Source organism: Callorhinchus milii, unplaced genomic scaffold, assembly GCF_018977255.1.
Source record: "Callorhinchus milii isolate IMCB2004 unplaced genomic scaffold, IMCB_Cmil_1.0 Scaffold4, whole genome shotgun sequence".
NCBI lineage: Eukaryota > Metazoa > Chordata > Chondrichthyes > Chimaeriformes > Callorhinchidae > Callorhinchus > Callorhinchus milii.
The window spans coordinates 25084527-25106282 of NW_024704745.1; positions in this window are offsets into that span (position 1 = coordinate 25084527).

Genomic DNA, 21756 nt, shown 5'->3' on the forward strand with positions numbered 1-21756 from the left:
CACCAGCCACCTCCGCTCGCTCAAGTGCCAGGTGCAGGCTGCAGAACGCACTTGGCTCAAATCCGGCCTAACGTTCCACCAGCACATCTGGCTGGATCACATCAAAACCTACCACTCCACTCTAACCTTGGCCAAATCCTCCTTCTATTCCAGGTTAAACCTGTAAGTGAAGGGCAACCCCAGGCTCCTGTTATCCACCACCAAACGTCTCCTCTGCCCTCCCCGTCACACCTCACAGATTCTTTCCTCCGACTCTCACTGCGAGGAAATGCTGGACCTCCTCGAGTCCAAAATCGAGGGAATCCACTCCAGCTGCCACTTCTCTCCCTACACTATGACCACTACCCATCCCTCCTTCCACACCTTTGAACCTGTCACTCCCTCCACTATCACCACCACCATATCCTCCATGAAGCTCACCACTTGCTCCCTGCACCCATCCCCACCCCTCTCCTTAAATCCCAGCTCCACCTCCATATCTTACTACTCGCCAACATCATCAACCTCTCCCTGTCATCTGGCACTGTTTCTACCCCCTTCAAAACAGCCACTATCACCCCAACCTTGAAGAAATCTTCCCTTGACCCAACACAGCTATCCAGCTACCGGCCCATCTCCAACCTCCCTTTTCTGTTCAAGGTCCTTGAGAGAACCGTCACCTCCCAGCTTCACTCTTTCCTCTTCTCCCACTCCTTCCATGAACCTCTCCAATCGTGTTTCCAAGTTAACCACAGCACGTAAACTGCTCTGGTCAAGATCACAAATGACATCCTGACCACGTGTGACCAGGGCTCCCTCTGCCTCCTCGTCCTCCTCAACCTCTCCACTGCTTTTGACACTGTGGACCATTCAATCCTCCTCCACTGCCTCTCCTCCCACCTCAACCTTCAAGGTTCTATCCTTGAGTGATTCAGGTCCTACCTTTCACACCGCCTCCACTTCGTCTCAGCTAACGGCTTCTCCTCCACCCCCCGCACCGTCTTGTGTGGCATTCCTCAGGGCTCTATCCTCGGTCCCCTCCTCTTCACCCTCTACATGCTCCATCTTGGTGACATCATCCGCAGACAGTAAATTTTCACATGTATGCGGATGACGCCCAACTCTATCTCTCTGCCTCCACCCTCAACTTCAGGACTACTGGCGTCCTGATCGACTGACTGTCCAACACAAAGTCCTGGTCGAGGGACAACTTTCTCCAGCTGAACGTCAGCAAGACCAAGGCCCTCCTGATTGGCTCGCGCCAGCGCCTCTGCATTTCGGGCGCTGGCAGCTTCAGCGTCCACTGCTGCACACTCAACCTCACTCAGACAGTCAGGAACCTGGGTGTCTTGTTTGACCCTGAACTATCCTTTCTCCCCCACATCCGCGCCATTACCGGCACTGCCTACCACCACCTCCACAACATTGCTGGACTCCGCCACTGCCTCACCCCTCAGGCTGCCGAATCCCTCACCCACGCAATCGTCACATCAAGGCTCGATTATGGAAAATCTCTCCTCATCAGCCTTTCCAACTCTACCCTTCACAAGCTGCAGATCATCCAAAACTCTGCAGCTCATGTACTCTCATGCACCAGCCTCTGCGACCCCATCACTCCCACCCTCGCCCGACTCCACTGGCTCCCCATCCCACATCCCTCAGAGGATCGAATTTAAGATCCGCATCTTCACTTTCCAGGCCATCCATGGCCTTGCCCTCTCCTACTTCTCTGACCAGCAGTGGTTCTGGAGTCGAGGCTATAACCAGGTGTCATCCTCATACATGTGGAAGTTGACCCCATATCTGCGGGTTGAAGAGGAGTGGACCAAGGTCAGAGACCCGAGGAACACTGCATGAGACGGTGCGGTGGCTGGAGGAGAAACAGTTTGTGGAGACAAAGTAGAGCCGGTGAAGATTGAGGTGAGAGAGGAGGGAGGAGGATAGAGTGGTCTACAGTGTCAAAGGCAGCAGAGAGGTCGAGGTGGACAAGGAGACAGAGGGAGCATCTGTTAATAGTAATATTGATCAACCAATCATGAGAAATTTTCACTTTACAATCCTTCTTCTCATTGCTATTTCAACAGTTGATTTGATCCAACTCCAGTTATTATGGCAGTACAAATGGTACTGTTTTATTTCACTCTACAGTTTCTATCTACACATCTCTTGTTGAGAGTTTTTTGGTCAAGTAATCCACTTCTTTTTTCCTGTAATGTTTCAGTATTAGCCCCTCTTTGCTTTATTTAATTGACGCTTATTTTATTTTTTTCTTAATGGCCTTTCTTTCATTCTTAATTTGTTTAGCTGACCGTGTGCTGAAATGGATTAATATACATGGAGGTATAATTATGTTTTACCCAGCTTACTTAGTATACTACTTGGTTTTATCAAGTTGCAAATATTCATGACTTCATATTCATAACCATTTCACTGTTGCAGTTGAAAAATTGATTTTCGGATTATTTTATGCCAAGATACATTGTTCAAAGTGCAAGATTGCTCTAGAGTGCAAAGCTGCTATATTACAAAGTTTCGTGTTTTCCAATAATACATTCTAATTTATTAATAATGCAGTTATAGTGACCTATGTGGTGAGATTTCTGTTGTAATATGGTGGATCTGCCACTCACAACACAATACAGAAAAGCCCAATGTTATTTCTCGTGGGTGTGTGTTTTAGCTTTTGTTTTTCAAGTCTGCTGGAAAAATGAAGACACTGTTCCATCAAAGAACCTCTATCGAAGTCACAGAAACAATATAGTGACAGCCAGAAAAATCTTACTATAACTGCCAATATCAGAAAGAGAAATATAGGTTAATGTTTTGATTCTCCATCAGAGCTGAAATGGTAGGCTATGGATATCCTGTATTTGATAGAGAATGCAAGAGATATATTACAAATGAACATTGCTTAAATAATTACCTTGGGAATCAGGAAAGCAGGAAAATTAACCATTAACAAATTGTGGAATGCTTTCAATTGGAGATTGAGCAAAAACAAGAGCTGGAAACAGAAGTAGAGGGGTGCCATTATAATCTACTTATAAATATATCATTACTTTTAGTGATCGATGTGTGATAAACATCAGGAAGTGTAAAATACCAGCAATGCTTCCAGGCATACACAGAAAAGAAAGCTAACAATTGTAACATGTTTGAATGATTTTCATGCCATTAAATTGGAGAGTTCCTAAGGAAATAATAAGGTACTGCTTCTGAAGTTGAACTTGGTTGAAGGAGTGTAAGAAGCCAAAGACATTAAGGTCGCAGAGTAAGTCGGAGACAGAGTTCAACTCTGGACAGCTTTCCAACCTCTATCTCTGCTAAGAGGTGTATGAGAACAGATTGGAGTAGCTTAACTCTTTGTTTTCTTCTGCAGTGTGAGAAGAAGTTATTTGACAACTCTGCTCCCACTTCTCCCCTCGCCCTCCCTCCTCCCATCATTAAGGTCCTTGAAATCAGGAATGTGCTGTGTGAGGATTTGTATTTGTAAACCTAGAGCTCCTTTGTGGGAACAACAATCCATTCACACTACCTGACACATTTTAGGTATTTTTGTCAAATAGGCAGATGGCTGCACTGTTCTGGGTGCTACTGAAACACTTTGTGATTACAAACACATCACAGCTGATTCTTTTTATAGTAAAGTTTGCAGACACTGAATCAGTTTGCTAATTGAAATCAGAACTTTTGAACTCTGGTAAATTAAGTTTGAGAAAAACATGTTCCTGTAGACACTCAAGGGAAATATTGGGTTGGCAAATGTGACATTTCATGTAATAACATTTAATACGATATGAAACATCACAATTTTTATTCCTTTTCGTGTAAAGGCCCTGAAGATAAAATCATAATAAAACAATATATATAACATAATAATAATGCTTGCATTTGATATAGCAACTTGTCATGTGGTCGAGACGTCTCTAAGCACTTCACAGGATATAGTGTAAAATGGTTTAATTGTGTATTTTGTGGGTGAGTCGCGGCAGCCAATTGTGTACAGCAATGTCACACAAACAGCCATGAGGTGAATGACACATTTTATCTTTTATTTTGTCCTGGCCTAGACACCAGGACAAACTACCTACTCCTTTCAAATAGTGCTTAACATCTCATCTGAAAGCACCTCTGACAATGCAGTGCATTGAAGTGTTAGGCAAGACTTTGTGAGTTCAAAGTCCCACCATGGGGCTTGAATCCACATTCTTCTGATTCAGAGGCGAAAGTGCTACCAACAGAGCCAGGCTGATACTAAGATAAAAATCAAGGATTCTTATTATTATTGTTAAACGGAAGGTAAGGCATGATTAACAGCCATGAAGTGAATGACCAATGTAATACTAAAATGCTGGCCAGAACACAAGGAGAAACTCCCTTTTCTTTTTCAACAGTACAATGGGATCTTCAATTCCAACTGAACAGGCAGATAGGACCTCATCTTAACGCCTCAACCAAAGTAGGCCATCTCTGAAAATGCATTACTTCTCCAGTATTGCAGCCCAGACTGTGTGGTCAAAGTCTTGATGTGAGGTTAGGACCCACAGTCTTCTCACACAGAGGGAAGGCTGCTATCAGATGAGCCAAACTGATACCTAAGCAGCTCCCTCCCCCACAAATGTAAATGGAGCCCTAGTGGTGGTTATGTTAATGCACTGTGTGGCCTTGTAATAGGGTCAAAAGTGCACATAAAGGGGTGCAAAGGTTTAATTTTCAGGAGAATTGCCTTTAATTTTACAAGTTATTAAAAGTGAATCCAGAAAACATGTCTTCACACCAATCACTGTGGAATGCATTGGTTTAGAATGCCATTGATGTGGAATTCACAATGAGGAATCTAAGAGAAAAATAGACGGATAATTTTGAAAAGTAAAAATAAGTACAAAAAATAATAATAATAATATGGCAAAATAAATTCTTGTGTCTGTGTTTCTATGTAATATTTGGAGCACTCAGCAACATCAATTCCTCTTGTGCCTCCTTGAAAGCAAATACAGAGCTGTTAAAGTCCAATACATCAATAAGCAAAGCTTTGGTAGAAAAATATTATTGTTTGTTGTTAATGGTTTTTGGAAGGTTGGAGACTTCTGCTGGGAGTACAGCTACCACTGGCTTGACTTCCGGTCAGTATTTCCCTGCTGCCGAGCTTAAGGGGCCCCAAGTGCTTGAATGGTGACTGCCAACTATTTCTGTTACCTCTACTGATATTTGTGCACTGAATTGGAGCCATGTGCATCTCCTAGGTCAAAATGATTGTGGGGGAAATAGTTTTCTTGTACTCATCCTGGCTCTCTGCCTAGATAATAGCCACAGGAATGTACAGTAAAGGCATGAGTTCGTCATGTAAGCCAAACTCTAACAATCATTTCCTGCACTAAGTTACCATACCTCAATGCAATCTATCTGAAAATTAGAAGGGCTGTCAACATATAGAAGAAAGTTTCAAACATTGTCCATTATCCTGAAAATAATATCACTGCAGCACCACACCATTCAATTTTACCATTTCTTCCTGATTCATTGTAGGGCCAACTCTGGCATCTATTCCTCCATTTTCCAAGGACAGCATCATTACCTAGAAAAATATGTTATACTTGAATTTTGTTGAAGTGCATGTTACATTCGACAGGAATAAATGCCAAATAGTGTAAGATCTGTAAACTGCAGACAGAGACACAGTCCAAGATAAACAATGGAAGAGTGCTTGGAATGAGTTATTCAATAATTGTGCAATAATAGCATGTTACCACACTAATATTTGTTTCATATGTTTTTTTTGCTGATTCAGGTGGTTCTTTTCTGCTTACAATATTTTAAGCAATGCACTTCATTAGTTTAATGTCAATGCTCCTATTTTCTGTTTTTAGTGATGGAACATTGAACCGCAAGTCAGATAACAGAACCAAATGCACTTTGAAATCCCTTACAGCTAGTTGAACTGGAATGATTAACTTCAGGCAGTGCTGAAAGTAAATTCTCAGCATGCATTCCCAAGCTACAAAACTCCATCCACAGGTAAGGCCATAACACCAACTCTAACTAGAACAATAAACCTCCATATCCCAGAAGCTTCAGATACACAGGAAAATCATGTAATTATTGCCATTATTTGCCTTAACTAATGTTATCCACACGCTCAAGCTCTGCATGTCCATCACCCCAGTCCTAGTCAGGTTTCATTGGCTCCCTGTCTTCAAAGAGGCAGGCTTTCAACCTACCTCAAAAATCCCTTTATCCCCCAGCATCTCTTCATCTCGGTGATATTCCCCTCACCCACTCCTTTTCTCATACCCTCCGCTCAGCTATTTCAGGCCACTATCAATGACCAAAGCTTCAGTCACTGCAGCTATAATCTCTGGAACACCATTCCTCTATCTCTTTGCCTTATCCCCTCTCTCTTTGCCTTTCAATTCTGCCTTAAAACAACTGCCTTAAAACATTCCTCTTCAAACATGATGATGGTCACCTCACTCTTCCCTCCAACCACTTTCACTTTTCCCTTGCTCAGGATCTGATCCTAATCTGAGACATTATCCTACATGAAGGATACTTGTATTATATAATTACAAGCCATTCTTGTTTTAGACAATGTATGTCCGAATTGTACACCACCCAGGCACATAATATCCGCACTTGTTAGAGCTGGCCAGGAATTTCTAATAGTTTTCTAGTAAGAAAGAGCAGTTTGTCACATTTCCGTTTTAGTACATCTGTAAGAAGTTTCTGTAGAAAGGCCTCTCAAAGCCATATATTTGATTCAAAAGAGACCTTCATCTACTATTTATTGCCCCTTTCCTATTTTATTCAGAAGTGTTTGGTGATGTCAAGCCTGATAACTGCAGCAGATTGCCATTTCCTATTCCCTTTCATTCTTGCCTTCTCTCCCCTACACTCTTAATAGATCACATTACATAATCCAGCATCTCCAACCCCAGTTTCTTCACAGATTATTAGACTGTATCCTCTTGGATAATAGAGCACTTCTAATAATGTTTGAAAAGGGTGGGGTCAAAATGGAAGTTGAGCTAGACTGCTAATAGCTACACAAAAGCTGCAACAAGACTCCTTGTGGACATTGATTTGACCAGAGTGTATTGAACGCATTTCAGTTTCTGGCTGTCATCTGTGTATCACAGGGGATGACAGAATAAAGGACAGTTAACAATCACTTGAATTGTGGCTTCTTCAAATGGCTTCTCTGTATGTTACAAGAGAACATAACATCCAGTGTTGCTGAACCTTACATTTAAGTTGTCATGCTTCAGAAGCACTGAAATAATTGTATGCTTGTGCAAGGTGCTGCACAAAAGTTTTGTTGAGTGCATCATAAGTGCACAAGAGAGTCTGCTCAAATTGATTATAACTTTCCCTGAGCTCATCCTACTCAATGCTTGCAATGTTCACTATGGTATAAATCACAATTGTTATCCATTGGGAAAAAGAAGAATGGTCATATTTGAAATTCTGCGCAATATTGGTTTGCACACAGCTGCTCTTTTACTGTGCAACCTACAACCACTATAATAAAAAATAACTGTGGTTTATGTGTGTGTCACTAGTGTACAGTAAAATTCATACACATACGATACAGTTCACATTTTCACGGTCAAATGAATTGCTTCTCGATTGGTTTCTCTTAACTGTGGGACAATTGGGCTGGTGGGAAGTATCTTTACTATTAACATTTTGATATATAGAGCAAAATATTAAATATGAAAACCTAGTCTGCAGGGACGTTATCTCTTAGGTTCAAAGAACGTGTTGATCTCTGAAATCCTTTATTTTTAACAACAGAGTACTTGCACATGACATGAACAATGATTTTTCCTACCAATTGTTCAAAAAATATTGTCCTTGCTTTTATTGATTTATGTCCAGATAATTTGGAATGAGTTTTCTATCCTTTTTGAGTGGAATAATGCTTCTATGAACAGGCATTGGTGCTGTGGACTTACTGAAATTGAAGGATATCAAACAGAAACCTTGCTCCTACTTGTGCCTCTGCCTCTGCCCTCAAGGGTTCTGAAATTAAATGTATGGTTGGCTACAAGATTCTATCTTCTATTCCTGCTGGGATGTCTGAGGATTGCAGTGTCCTTCGTTTTCGATCTTCATGGGATTATTATCCTTATCAGTACTGTCTTGAAATAGCAGCATTTGAAGTTAGGTTTCCGGCTGCAGAGCTGCTGCCTACAGTAGATAAGGATTAAGGGATGAAAATCAAATGGAAACAGTGAAGAGATGAAAAATTATGTGGTGGGTGCAATAGTAATAATAATCTTCCTATTTTATATATCAAGTCCTGGATAAGAGCCAGCCTTCTACAATTTAATGTCAGCAAGACCAAGGCCCTCCTGATTGTCTCGCGCCAGGGCCTCCGCACCTCAGGCACTGGCAGCATCAGCATCCATGGTTGCATGCTCCACCTCACCAAGGCAGTGAGGAATCTTGGCAACTTGTTCGACCCTCAACTGTCCCCCATATGCATGCCATGACCCACTCTGCCTTCCCCCACCTCCGCAACATTGCCCGACTCCCTCACTGCCTCACCCCTTAGGCTGCCGAAACCCCCATGCATGTATTCGTCACCTCAAGGCTCGACTACGGAAACTCCCACATTGTCGGCCTTCCCAACTCTTCCCTCCACAAGTTGCAGATCATCCAGAACTCTGCAGCTCATGTCCTCTCCCACACCAGGCTCCATGATCCCATCACCCCCACCCTCACCCAGCTCCACTGACTCCCAGAGGATAGAATTCAAAATCCTTGTCCTCACTTTCAAGGCCCTCCACTGCCTTGCCCCCTCCGACCTCTCTGACCTGCTATCAACCTGCCCGCTCCCTCTGTTCAGCGGGCTCCGGCCTGCTCCATGTCTCCCGTCCGACCCGCCCTACCATCGGAGGCCGGGCTTTCAGCCTCTCTGCCCCCACACTTTGGAACTCCATCCCACAATGCCTTCGCCTTGCTCCTACACTTGCCTCCTTCAAGGCATGACTCAAGATCCTCCTTTTTGACCGTGCCTTCAGCCGCCCTCCTACTTCTCTAGCCTCCCTCATCCCAACCCTGCCCCCCCACGCTCAGGTCCTGATCCCCGACTGTTCAGCACCTTGGGACATCCTCCCGATGTGAAAGGCGCTTTACAAATGTAATTTTGTTGTTGTTGTCTTATCATGTTTCCAAAATATCTCAAAGTGCTTCACAGGATTTTTACTCTAAAGTGCAGTGACTGTATATGTATTTAGAAGGACATGATATCGGATAAAAACAATTACCATTATCAAAATACTCAATAATACGCTCTGCTCACTTGTGAAACTGAAAAGTGTAACTATTTCTTTTGTAATAAATATTATCATTGAAAGGGGAAGACATTGCTACTCAGAACTTTAATATGTATTTAACTTTGTCCCTGCCAGCCTTTTGTGTGCTGTGCATGTACAACAACAACAACAAAATTACATTTGTATAGCGCCTTTCACATTGGGAGGACGTCCCAAGGCGCTGGACAGTCAGAATTTCGGACCCGAGCTGGGAGCTGGGGTTGGGGAGGGTGGAGGGCACTGGGGGGGAAGAAGGGAGATTGAAAGCACAATCGAAAAGGAGGGTCTTGAGATGGGTCTTGAAGGTGTCAAGGGATGGGGCGAGATGGAGGGACTGTGGGATGGAGTTCGAGAGGGTAGGAGCAGAGTGACAGAAGGCCCGCCCACCAATAGTGGGCCGAGCGAGGCGGGAGACGTGAAGCAGTTGTTTTCTGACATATGACTGACACACACAAAAATGCTTCACTATGACTAAGAGTATCTAGGCTAGATGAAAGTTCCACATATGTATTCTACTACACATGGAAATTTTCCTGTGACTGGAATGAATGTGCGTTCTTTCCCTGAAGAATTCTGGAGAATATTAGGTTGATGAGGTTGATGAGTTGGGATATTGCTGGATCTTTTAGTGCTAGCCTACATGATAACATTGGTCATTTACATCATGGATGTTTGTGAGATATTGCTGTGTGCAAATTGGCTGCAATGTTCACCCACAAAATATACAGACAGTGTACTTTACAGTAAATCCTGTGAAGCTTTTTGAGACATTTTGATGAAGTGATAAGATGCTATATTACTAACTGATTGGAAGAACCTACCATTACATATATGTGAATAATACCATGAAAAACATCAGACTATTCAACCTTCCGTGTTATCTATAGCTTCAATATTCATGTGTTCTGAAACTGAGAATGTCAGAAATCCCAGAGATTTTCTTTTGTTTTATTGTTACATTCAGCATGAATTGGTGCAGTCTTTGTTCTCTACAGGACGTGTGATTTCTGAATTCCTATTGGAGTGTATGATGATTATAAAATGATTATATCCGTATTTCATTGGCATTTTTAATTAATTTATTTGCAGTGTATCATAACTATTTCTTGTGTAAACAGGAGGGGCTATTCTCACCACCCTTCACATCCTTAAGAATTGGGAATGAAAATCCCGCAAAATATGATATATCTAAAACAAATGTTACTGTGCTAACAGCAATTTTAGGTTTGCAAATCAAATTGCAGGATTTTGCACGTAATTCACTAATAAAAATGCAAAAATCAGTCACAAAGGCCGGAAAAGGCTATTTGTGGCTATTATGCTTTCTAACTCTTTGCCAGACTTGTCAGAAGATTTTCAGCCAAGAAATGGCTTGATGTAAAAACTTGCTGTGACACAAACTGGAAGACACCATTAGCACAGTGACAATTGCATTTTCTATCCCAAGGTAGGGAGCTAACTGCTGTTTTAAACTAAATAATAGATGGAATGATTATGTCCAATGAACTACTGTGCAAGTGCATATCTCTTAGTAGTTGGATTTATCTCCCCTGTGGTCATGTGCCAAGCTTCCAGTCTACATCTATTTATTCAAACTCCACAGCAATGCAATTTGTTATGCATATTCTTTGTATGTGTGCATATGAGCATTCATATGAAATCAAATTACTTTTTACATATTAGCTCTCAGACTGTGACATTGTTTTGGTACACAATACTGATAACAGTTCCCTTTTAAAATTGACTGGAGCTGGGGCAAGCTGTCAACTTGCAGACAACTTAAATGTATTCAATAATTTCCATTCATAATTTTCGAATATCTCTTATTTACATTGCACCCTCATAACGTCTCTTTTTCTACTATTTTTATCCTGTGTTGTATGTATATCCTTTGTACTACATGAAAAAGTGTCGCTTTGGCTCAATGGATAGTACTTTGGCTTTTGGGTTGGAAGCCTGTAGGTTCAAATCCCACACCAGGATTTAAACTCAGAATTGAGGCTGACAGTTTAGTGCAGTATCCAGTGCAGAGTTTTGCATTTTTTGGAGGTGCCTACCTTTATTTGAGATGTCAAGCTGAGGTATTTTCTGGTGGTTCAGGTGGATATTAAATAACACTTATTCCTTCCTCACTCAACGTCATCAAAAAATAGATCTGTCAATCAACTCACTTTGTTTGTTAATAATATTAATCCTCATATTGATAGAGCAGCCTTCGTGTCAGGAGGATGTCTTAGAATGCTTCAACAGAAATAATAATAATAATAATCATCCTTGCATTTGATATAGTGCTTTTCACGTCGGGAGGACGTCCCAAAGCGCTTCACAGAACATACTGTAAAGTGAATTGACTGTACATTTGTGGGCGAACGCGGCAGCCAATTATGCACAGCAATGTCCCACAAACAGTCGTAGATTGAAAATAACCAATTTAATTATTGTTTTTGTTTTTTGGAGGGATTATTATTAGGCGTGTGGAGTAAGGAAACTTGCCCAAGGTTTTGCCCTGCCTGGAATTGAACTCAGGTCTCTCACTTGCAAAGCGAGTGCTCTAACCACTGAGCTACAGGACTCCACAAGTAATGTAAAATGTAGTGATTGCATTTTTTTTGTGGGCAAACGTGGCAGCTAATTTGTGCATAGCAATGTCCCACAAACAGCCACAAAGTGAATGACTAATTTTATCTGAGAGATTATTGGCCAGGAAACTGGAAGAAGCTTCCTTCTCTTTTCAAATAGTGCTATGGCATCATTAACATCTACCTGAACAAGCAGATGGGACCTTAATTTAACATCTCATCCAAAGGACAGATGTGATGTTGCTGGGCCAGATTAGCTTTCATGCTTGTCAATGTAATACAGTGCAGCTTTGCTATAATATAACGTTCGGGATCCATAAAATCCCATCCATATTAGTGCAAGGCATCATAGCAAGTTTGGCTGTGCATGTGCATGAAGGAAGCATGCAGACTGGTAAGCCAAACCCTAAGAAAATAACTGTTTTCTGCATATGCACAAACGAGCAATTCAAGTGGTGGTGAGCCGTTGACCTGGAAGTCAGCCCTTTCTTTAGCACAGGAAGCTAAAATGACCAACCTCCGGGTCATTAGTTCACCTTTGCATGTGCGTATTGAATCAGGAAGTGATGTTAAAGGTGACCCAATGAACCAGAAATCTACAATTTCAGCACAAAAAGCCATTTGCCATTTGGCACACAGGAAATCTGAAGGCCATCTAACACGCATGGGCAAAGAATAGGGCCCAGAGTGCAACCGAGTTATCAGTGAATTTGCGTTATAGTGAAATGCTGCACTGTAATCATTCACTGCACACTAATTCATTATGTGAAGCAATTTTTTATATTCCAACATTTTAACATTCCATATCAAAAATAAGTCTTGTTATTTCATATGGTGCATCCAGCTCAAACCCGTCCACAGATTTACTTTGCAAATAAATTAATTTTAGTTTTACTTTGCAAATAAACTGTTAGGAGTTTGGAACAATTATTCTCGGTTGACTAATTTCCCCTCACTTCGTCTTGATACTTCTATAGAATCTAAGTTATCCCAATCCAGAGTATGACTTAGTGTCACTTGTTTCAATTCATTTTTGTTTTAAATTGCCTTCCTTCAGCACTTACTGATTTATTATCTTTATTGTGCTTAATAACAGTCTTTCTTTGCTTGGCACTATGTCTAATTCTCATGCAATGAGGGTGAATAAGCAATTCACCAGTGCCAGATACAAGTGCCTAGACGAGCAAGGTGATTGTAAATATCTTGGTATTTGACCAAGATAGAAATCTCTATTTTGTTCAAATTTTTGTTCAATTTTTCTGGATTTCAAATTTTCCACCCTATGTTTGTAGTATTTTTTCCATAGCACAAAATCCCTCATTATATCCAATGACAGCAGGTGAATCCAATTTTTAATTCATGGCAATTTTCTACTTTAGCTGGAACTTTCCATAGTAGAAGAAATGATGAGATTCGCCAAGCAGGTTTCAGCATTAAACTTGAAGAGAAAAGTATAGTATTACGGACTGTACAACAGTTATTCCATCATAAATTATTAGAACAGTAAGCCAATAATTCTTGTTGACACTGCTGAGTGCTAGAATCTCATAATGTAAACCTTGGCAGCACATCTATATCACTGGAGTTCCAGCATTGCATTTGTGAAAATTTATGCTTATGACAAAGATTTAATATATATATTTGTGAAATACAAACAATATGTCACATTAACATGCTGATGAAGGCAGGGTCTATAGTATAAAAGAGGTCACAGAAGAAGAATGATACCCAAAACTTTTCAAAAAGCTATCTGTCATATTGTACTGCTAAGTTAATTTCCTATGAAATATTAACTAATGTTATCATAGTGAAGAATGACACAGATATGATGGAAAGAAAATTTTCATTTCAAGAAATATAGAAATATTTTAGGTCAGTTTTTCTCCCCCTCATATATAAAAGTGACTCAAGAAAGAAAATCCCACCTGTTAAAAGTAGTCCAGTGGCTATTTCTAAAACACAGAGATGCTTTAGATAACTCTTCATTTTGGGTTATTAATTCTTGTCACTTGCGAATGTGTCATCACAGTTTAAATCAAAATTAGTTTATAGAAAAAAAGATTGAAAATGGACACTTTCCCAGCTCCACTCCCTTCCCCCTTCTCCCTTCCGCTCATTCTTCCTCCTCTTCTTCTCCAGCCCTCTCTTTTTCTCCTTCCCCTTCCTCTTTTCACCTCCTCTTTCCTCCCTTCCACTTCCACTCTCCCTTCCCCCTTACCCCCTCCACTTCTGTTCCCTTTCTCCTCCATCCTTCCCCGACCCCTCCTCCCTTCTCCTCTTCCCTCCTCCTCTCCACTTCCCTGCTCCTCCTCTCTTCACCCTTCCCTTCCACCTCTCCTCTCTACCCCCTCCATCTCTTCTCTCTCCCAACTCCATCACTCTTCACCCCTCCTCTCTCCCCCTCCAATTCCCTTCCACCTTTTGTCCCTTCCCCCACCACAGACAGAAAATATCAGCTACCACAGCTCTTGACCAGCATTTGTGACCGACATATTTCAGCCCTCTTATCTGTGACAGCTCTGTGTGGGGTTGTGTCACTTTGAGGGCAGTTACTGTGTGTCATGCTCTCCAGGCCAGAGGAACATAATCTGGAAAATGAGTAAACCTATGTTTATAATAAAGTGTAAAGTAGAAAAGTATTAACTTTGTCTAGTTAAATTGTAATTAAATTCGGTTAAGAACAGGCAGAAGATGCATTTTTGATGATGTTTTCATTTAAAGTATTTAAAGTACAGATATGGTCATAAGGTATTACTTTTTCTCATTGTTTCTATAGCATTTAGAGTGCAAAGATTTTTTAACACACAACACAATGGATTAAGTTCAAGAGCGTAGTGGGCGTCCTACTCCATGGCCCCTCCAAAGCTGCTCTTCATTGGCTAATAAGATATATGTGAGAATGGCCAAATGAAGATATTGTATGAATTTTCTGTCACTAACTTGAGCTCTATTTCTAATTCCACATGACAGCATGAACAAAGTTAAGAAACTCAACTGAAAGAGGAAATCCAACTTGCATTACTTCCCTCTATGATCGTGTCATATATTGATATTAGTTTATAGAGCTCTTCATTATTCTTATCACTCAGGTGTTCTGAATCCTCCAGGGGTGGCCTAACCAAAGCACTGTGCAGTTTGAGCATGAAATTTGGGGATTTTAAACTCAAAGGATCTGATAATGCAGCCCACCATTCCTGTTTGGTTTGTTTATTGCTGCCTCACACTGTTTGGGCAGGTGATTGATGAATCAACAAACATCCCTTAATTCAGTTAAGGATTGTATTTATTTATGGGATGCAGTATTGCACTTTTTATTCTATTTATTTTGATATTGGTTTTTGGAGTGCATATCAGCATGTAATTAATGTAGATTGACTTTTTTACTTTAATGTTATTAAAGTACAATTTATATGTAACACAGAATTATGAAAAAATACTTAAAAAGTCAGTCTTTATTTGGAAATTGGTTTTCTGTTTAAGAACTGTGAAAAACTGACTTCCAAATTAAGACTGAATTAAAATATTTACACAATTGTGTGCAATCTCAAATGTTAAAACAAAAAAAACTAACACTAGGTAGAATTTTGTGTCTATTCTCCTTCAGTCTCATTTTTATAACCACCTATTGAACTCCGTTCTATGCACTCTTGCATCCCTTGCATTCTCACTGTGTGAAACCAATACTGTATTCAACGCAGCATCTTCCAACAAGTTTCCCAGGACACGCAGACTGTGAAATTCATTATCTTCCTCAATATTCCTTTCCTCCTATAAGTCTACAAGCTTTAAATGCCTAAGCTCAGGGTCACATAACCGTTTCTTCTTGACTTATCTAATTCTCCTCCTAGTTTTTGTAGCCTTGGTGGTGGACTGAATTATAAGTCTTGGCCATTTGCCAAGAGCTTTTAATAAAAAAGTAAAAGATTTATACAAAAGCAGGCATGCACATAATGTTCTAATTGAAAAGATGGCTGCACATATACAAAGAAAATTCTCCTTCTCTGCATTTTAGTTCAGCTGATTAATAGAGAAGCCTAAAGATTACACGAGTATAGAAAACATAATAAATTGTTCAAAGCAAAATTATGTAGAAACTAGTTACATATAGTACTTAATCTTTTGTTGCTGTACTGCTGCAATAAAATATGAATAAATACATTTAAAAGAATCAAAGACCAGTTTCTTACTGTTTACCTAATTTGGAAATAAAACAAAGGGAATAGAAATTCCACCTGGGTCTAGATTTACTGTACTAATGTAATATTTCATATGTGCAGAAATTAGTAAATTGTTGAATTCAGTCTTAAATGAAATTCAGATAGTTTTCTATAAGTTCTTAAAAGAAATGTTCAGTTAATAGACCCAGGTGGAATTATACCCCAACTAAGATTATCTGCTAACAAAGCAGCATTCTTCAAAAGTCAAATGCGCAAGTTCGGGGAAGTTTGATTGTACTGTCAATCATTTGGAGTTTAATACAAAACTTATGTTCTTTTACTCCAGAGGTTCGTTCTGCAGGAAGGCTTTTAATTGAGATGTTTGTTGACATTTACAAGACAACATTGTGTAAAAATGCTGTTTAAGTAAGTGGATGTTTGATAGTGTATTTTCTGTAGCTATATCATGTTATATCATATTAATTAATTTTACCATAAAACACTTGTGCTAGTTTCTGTTCAGTTTTTAAATTGATGTCAGTGATCACACTTTACTGTTGAGTCAGTGTTACTAATGCAATAGAATTTCTCAAACCAATTCTGATCAGGTCTCCTACTCACCCCTTCCCTCCTTAAGACAAGCCTTTTTGACTGCTCATTTGGTCATCTCTCTCCCACTACCACCACCTCCCTCTCCCCTGCTAGGATTCCCAGCCAGCTGTGAAGTGCTTTGAGATGTCCTCCTGAATATGAAAGGTGTATTTAGGGTTTCGAGAAGACGTGAAAAGCGCTATATCAAATGCCAGGATTATTATTATTATTATTATAGGGTATTATCTCCAACTAACAAATGCTGACCAGGAGGATTATGTGGGGGGAACTTACATTGGGAAAACTCTTTGTTTAATCACTTTACTGCAGGTTGGGTCCAACATTTAGCCCTGACGGGAATCGAACCCAGGTCTCTCACTTTCGAGACAAGTGCTCTATATGTACTCCTTGCTGGTCTCTGTAGCTCCACCATTCTAAGTCCCAGCTAATCAAAAACTCCACCACCTGCATCCTTACTTGCACTAAACTTTGCATGCGTGTCATCCCAGCCCTCACCAGGCTCAATGTAATGACTGTATTTTCGTAGGTAAATGTGGCAGAGAATTTGCATGCACCGATATTTCACAAACAGCCATGAAGTGAATGAACAATTTTATTGAGGGGATTGTTGACCAGGATATCAGGAGGAGACACAAACTCCCTTCAATTTTTGAGTAGTACCAAGACATCTTTAATGCCCACCTGAACATATCATGAATGACTGCAAATCTCTGCAGAGTGGCATCTAACAAACTATTAAGACTATTAAGATCCAGTTTAATGTCTCATCCAGAGATACAATCACAGCAAGCATTGTATTGTTGTGTCAGCCAAGATTAAGTTCAAAGTCCCTATGTAATGTTTTTGATTCAGAGGTGAAACTGACACCTAAATGAACTGCTGAAAGTGGATAACGGTATTTTAAAGTTGCTAGGACTGTTCCTGAACCAATTAAGTATATCATTGACTGAGTTCTGTGATTCTGTTCTGAATCAAAATTAACTCATATTGAAATTCAAATGAATTCTGTAGTTACCTGAGGTATTGTAAGATTGTAGATTTTGGCACGTGTAAGTTACAGATTTGGCAGTCATTGCACCATCATTCAATTAGAATTAAGATAAAATAGCTATGTTATGTATAAACTGGAGATGTGTTTTGCAGGAGATTTTGCAAGAAAGATGAAATGTTATTGATTGTTTCTTATATAAACTTTTGTAAAACCCAAGAATTGCTAGTATTCATATTATGTCAACAGATTGCCAATAAATCTTCATTATACCGTTCTTACCTCTGTGTGGTGATGTGTTTCAACAGAGCTGCTGTGCTTGTAACTGTGCTGAATGATAGGGGCTAATGAAAAGGCACAGCTGATTGTCATGGTGACCAGTTGGGTGCTCTGAGATGCTGAGAGTAAGCATGAGAATGTTTGATTTTTGTTCTATTTGCTGTGCGGCACAGGCATGCTTTGTTACTGATACCAATACCACATAAAGTTCAGCACCAGTTATTAGCTAGGAGTTGCTATGGTTACAGTGTGTGTTTGCTGATGGTAACAGGAAACCCATAACTGTTTTAATTTTTTTATATTCCAACTGTTGATGCGTGTGAGAAATTAGTTCCGGTTGGATTTATTCATTTACATGGAATAAATGTTGTGTTCCATATAATTAAGATAGATCCATTGATCAGACTGGGTTACCGGCCATATAGATTGCATTAAAATAAGCATTCCTATTGAGCCAACTCTATAATATTTCCTTGGGAAGCCAGTCTTAAGAGTTTGTTAGATGCAGCTCTGCAGAGATTTGCAGCCTTTCATGATGTGTGAAAAAAATTATTGTTAGATTCAAAAAATATTATTTCACTGAAATGTAATATTATGATTTGATTGACATTTGTCTGGATCTGCATTTTACAGAGTACACATTTCATCTGTCTTTCCCCAGTCAGAAATCCATAGCAACACAAACCACAAGCTTCAAAACATCATTTACAACTGAATCCCTATCCAACTGTATAACTTCCATGTACTTTGTTTTGTCCTTCTCATTGTGGTTTTTTTAATCTCTACAATTCCCATACAGATAATAAGCAGAACAGCTGATGACAAAATGTAACATCGATTTTAACTTTACTCGCAAAGTAAAAATCAATATCTCTTCTACATTTAATCATGGAGTCTTAAATAATGTTGTGATTTTATCCTGTTTCCCCACTTCTGATTTTCTCTCCCTCTCTCTTGAAAATGTTGGTCCCTTGAGTTCAGTGCCTTGTTCACTTTGCCATTTTTCTACACAATGTGAATTAACAGTCTATCGAACCAAAGGAGCATTGAAGCCTGATCCTGTCTTTATCCAATGTTCACACATGTGCACTTTCCAAAATGGGTTTCAGGCAGCAATCAGCAGTAAGAACCCTGCCTGAGTTTATTCTCCTTATCCAGGGTGTTGAAGCACCATTCCTGCTGTAGTCTGAGAACAAATAACTCACAACGCTTTTGAAGCAGATTACCACACAAAGAGGACCTTCTGAATCTGGCACCATTCTGGATCTGAATGGCTCATTATCACATGGAGCATGCAACTTAGTCATCAGGAGAGACTTTTCTTGTTTTCATATTGTTTTATTATTACTCTTATTTCAATATAATAACTTTCTCACCCACCTTAGGCTTCCCACAAGGATGATCGAGCTTTGAGATATCTCGAAGACATGATAAGGTGCTATATCAAATGCAAGGATTATTATTCTAATAATAATCCTTGCATTTGATATAGCGCCTTATCATATCTTTGAGACGTTTCAAAGCGCTTCACAGAATATACTATAAACCTATTATCTGGAACCTCTTCATTTTGCAGATGCAGGGATTACTATTTTTAATGCTATTTTATTTTGGCTAACAGTAAATATATATTTTGCTGAATGATACAAGTCTTTCTCTCTACATATAAAGTATTTACATTTTTTAAAAAATAATTATGACTTGAGAATGAGCCATCTTAAATTGTACTTTCAGGTGTAAATTTAGCCAACAAAATACAGTAAATCTTGTGAAATGTTTTGAGATGGGCTCCGGACATGAGAGATGATAAATCAAAGGCAAGGATTATTATTATTAATTGCACAAAAGAGACCCCAAATTGGCATCTGAGTTTGAGTATCCATTGAAGCTATAATTTGTCTTGTCTGAAAGAGAAAAGCTACCAGTACCATCAAAAGAGTGTGTCAGCAGGAGGGATTGTTTTCTACAGGGGTGGCCAACCTGTGGCCCCTGGGCCGGAAGTGGTCTGTGAGGTTGTCAGGAAGCAGCCCCCAAACATTTGCACAAGTCTGGATAAGTCAGTGTTCGATTGGAAGTGTGTTTCAGTTTTTTCTTGATTGAATATTTCTTGATATATGACATACAGTTTTTCATAAAACATAAAGATTGCATTTTGCCATAAAGGTTGGCACCACTGTCCTGCATCATGAAACTTGACAATATCAAATCAGTTTCCTATGTTCTTCAACTGACAAGGGGCCAGCTGATTGTGAGAAGTGGTTGTGGGCAACAAAGGCTGGGAGCATTGCACTGAATACAAGCAAGAGTCGATTAAGGACTAAGTGATAGGAAAAAATTTAATTACGTTTTCTTAACCCATTCTCTGCAAGGAATGGGATAAGCCACACCACATTTAGCTTAATATTCCAAATGTAGCTTCTTCAATGACCTATGCAAGGTTAGAATAACTTAATTCAACTTAATAATCAAATGCCCTTGAGATGGAACCTAGTGTTTGATTAGCTCTGTTGACAGTAGCTTAACACTGGCGAAAGAACAGAATGAACGATCAATATTCATACCCAAATCATTTTCCTTCTCCACCTCTGTTAATGGACATTCAAGTGTACATAACTTTCTGGTTTTGTGTGTTCCTATATGATTTACCTTGCATTTATCCACATTAAAATACACATCATGAAGAACAATAAAATACCAGGTTTATTTGACATTTGAGGAATAACTGTTAGCTATCACTGTTAGCTAACAGTAGCTACCTCCCTTAATCCCACTACCTTGTCCCCTCCCTCCCCATTTTCAAATCCCACCTAAAGATCTTCCTTTTTGATTGTGCTTATGGTCACCTCCCCCTCCCTCTCCCCCTGGCTCGGGGTCAGACTCCACCATTGTCAAATGCTCCAGGCCACTATCCAGCGTGAAGTGCGCTATATAAATGCAAGTTGTTGCTGTTGTTGTAGCTATCAAATTCACAAATAGGTCTAAAGGTCTTGGTGATGAGTGGAATAAATGTGCTACTCTACTGTCAACCAATTTGCTACTCTATCAATCAAATGTATGGAATAAATGCAAGAATATGTTTTTCTTTACTAAGGTTTGAGCTTTTTTTTCTAATTTAATTTGTATTGAAGTTCTTACTAGCACTAAGGGTGATATAACCCTGTCCATTATATAAAGCAAACTCTCTTTGTCGTCCTGTCTTTTTCTTTCTAGTCAAGACTGATTATTGTTTTGAAAATCTCTTCAGGAAGAGCCAAGGATAAAATTTACAGTCCATCGTGATGAAAATATTACTGCTTTCAGATGTGAGTCACAGAACTGGTATGAATATTTTCAGACTCATTATAGAGATAATAAAAATGGAATGTCTAGAGGATTTTGCTATATGTTGCTATGCTGACAGAAACAACACATTTTCCGCTTCATACACATACAGCAAGCAGTAACAGTGGTACTTATACTGAAATGCCTAAATATTTTCCCCTTATGTCATTATTCAGACAGTTATTATTCACCAGTCATGATATTATCATGGATTGTGTGATAACTTTATGCTGGTTGCTAATAATAGCAATATTTTCGCTCTGTCTTTAACTTATAAAGACATAATATGAAGATTGCTGATCTTCATAAAAATAGTGTTCACATTGCAAGATTTGACAAATTCAGGCTTCACTAGCAAACATACAGTATAAATGGGGCTTTAGATGGGTTAACTCATAGTGAATTTGTGCTCCTGAAATCTCCTGGAGGAGGTGTTTTCATTAACATTCATCCTTCAGGATCTCGAAGGCACTGTAGAAAAAGGTCACTTCAAATACCTCCACAGGAAACAATCACCTCCT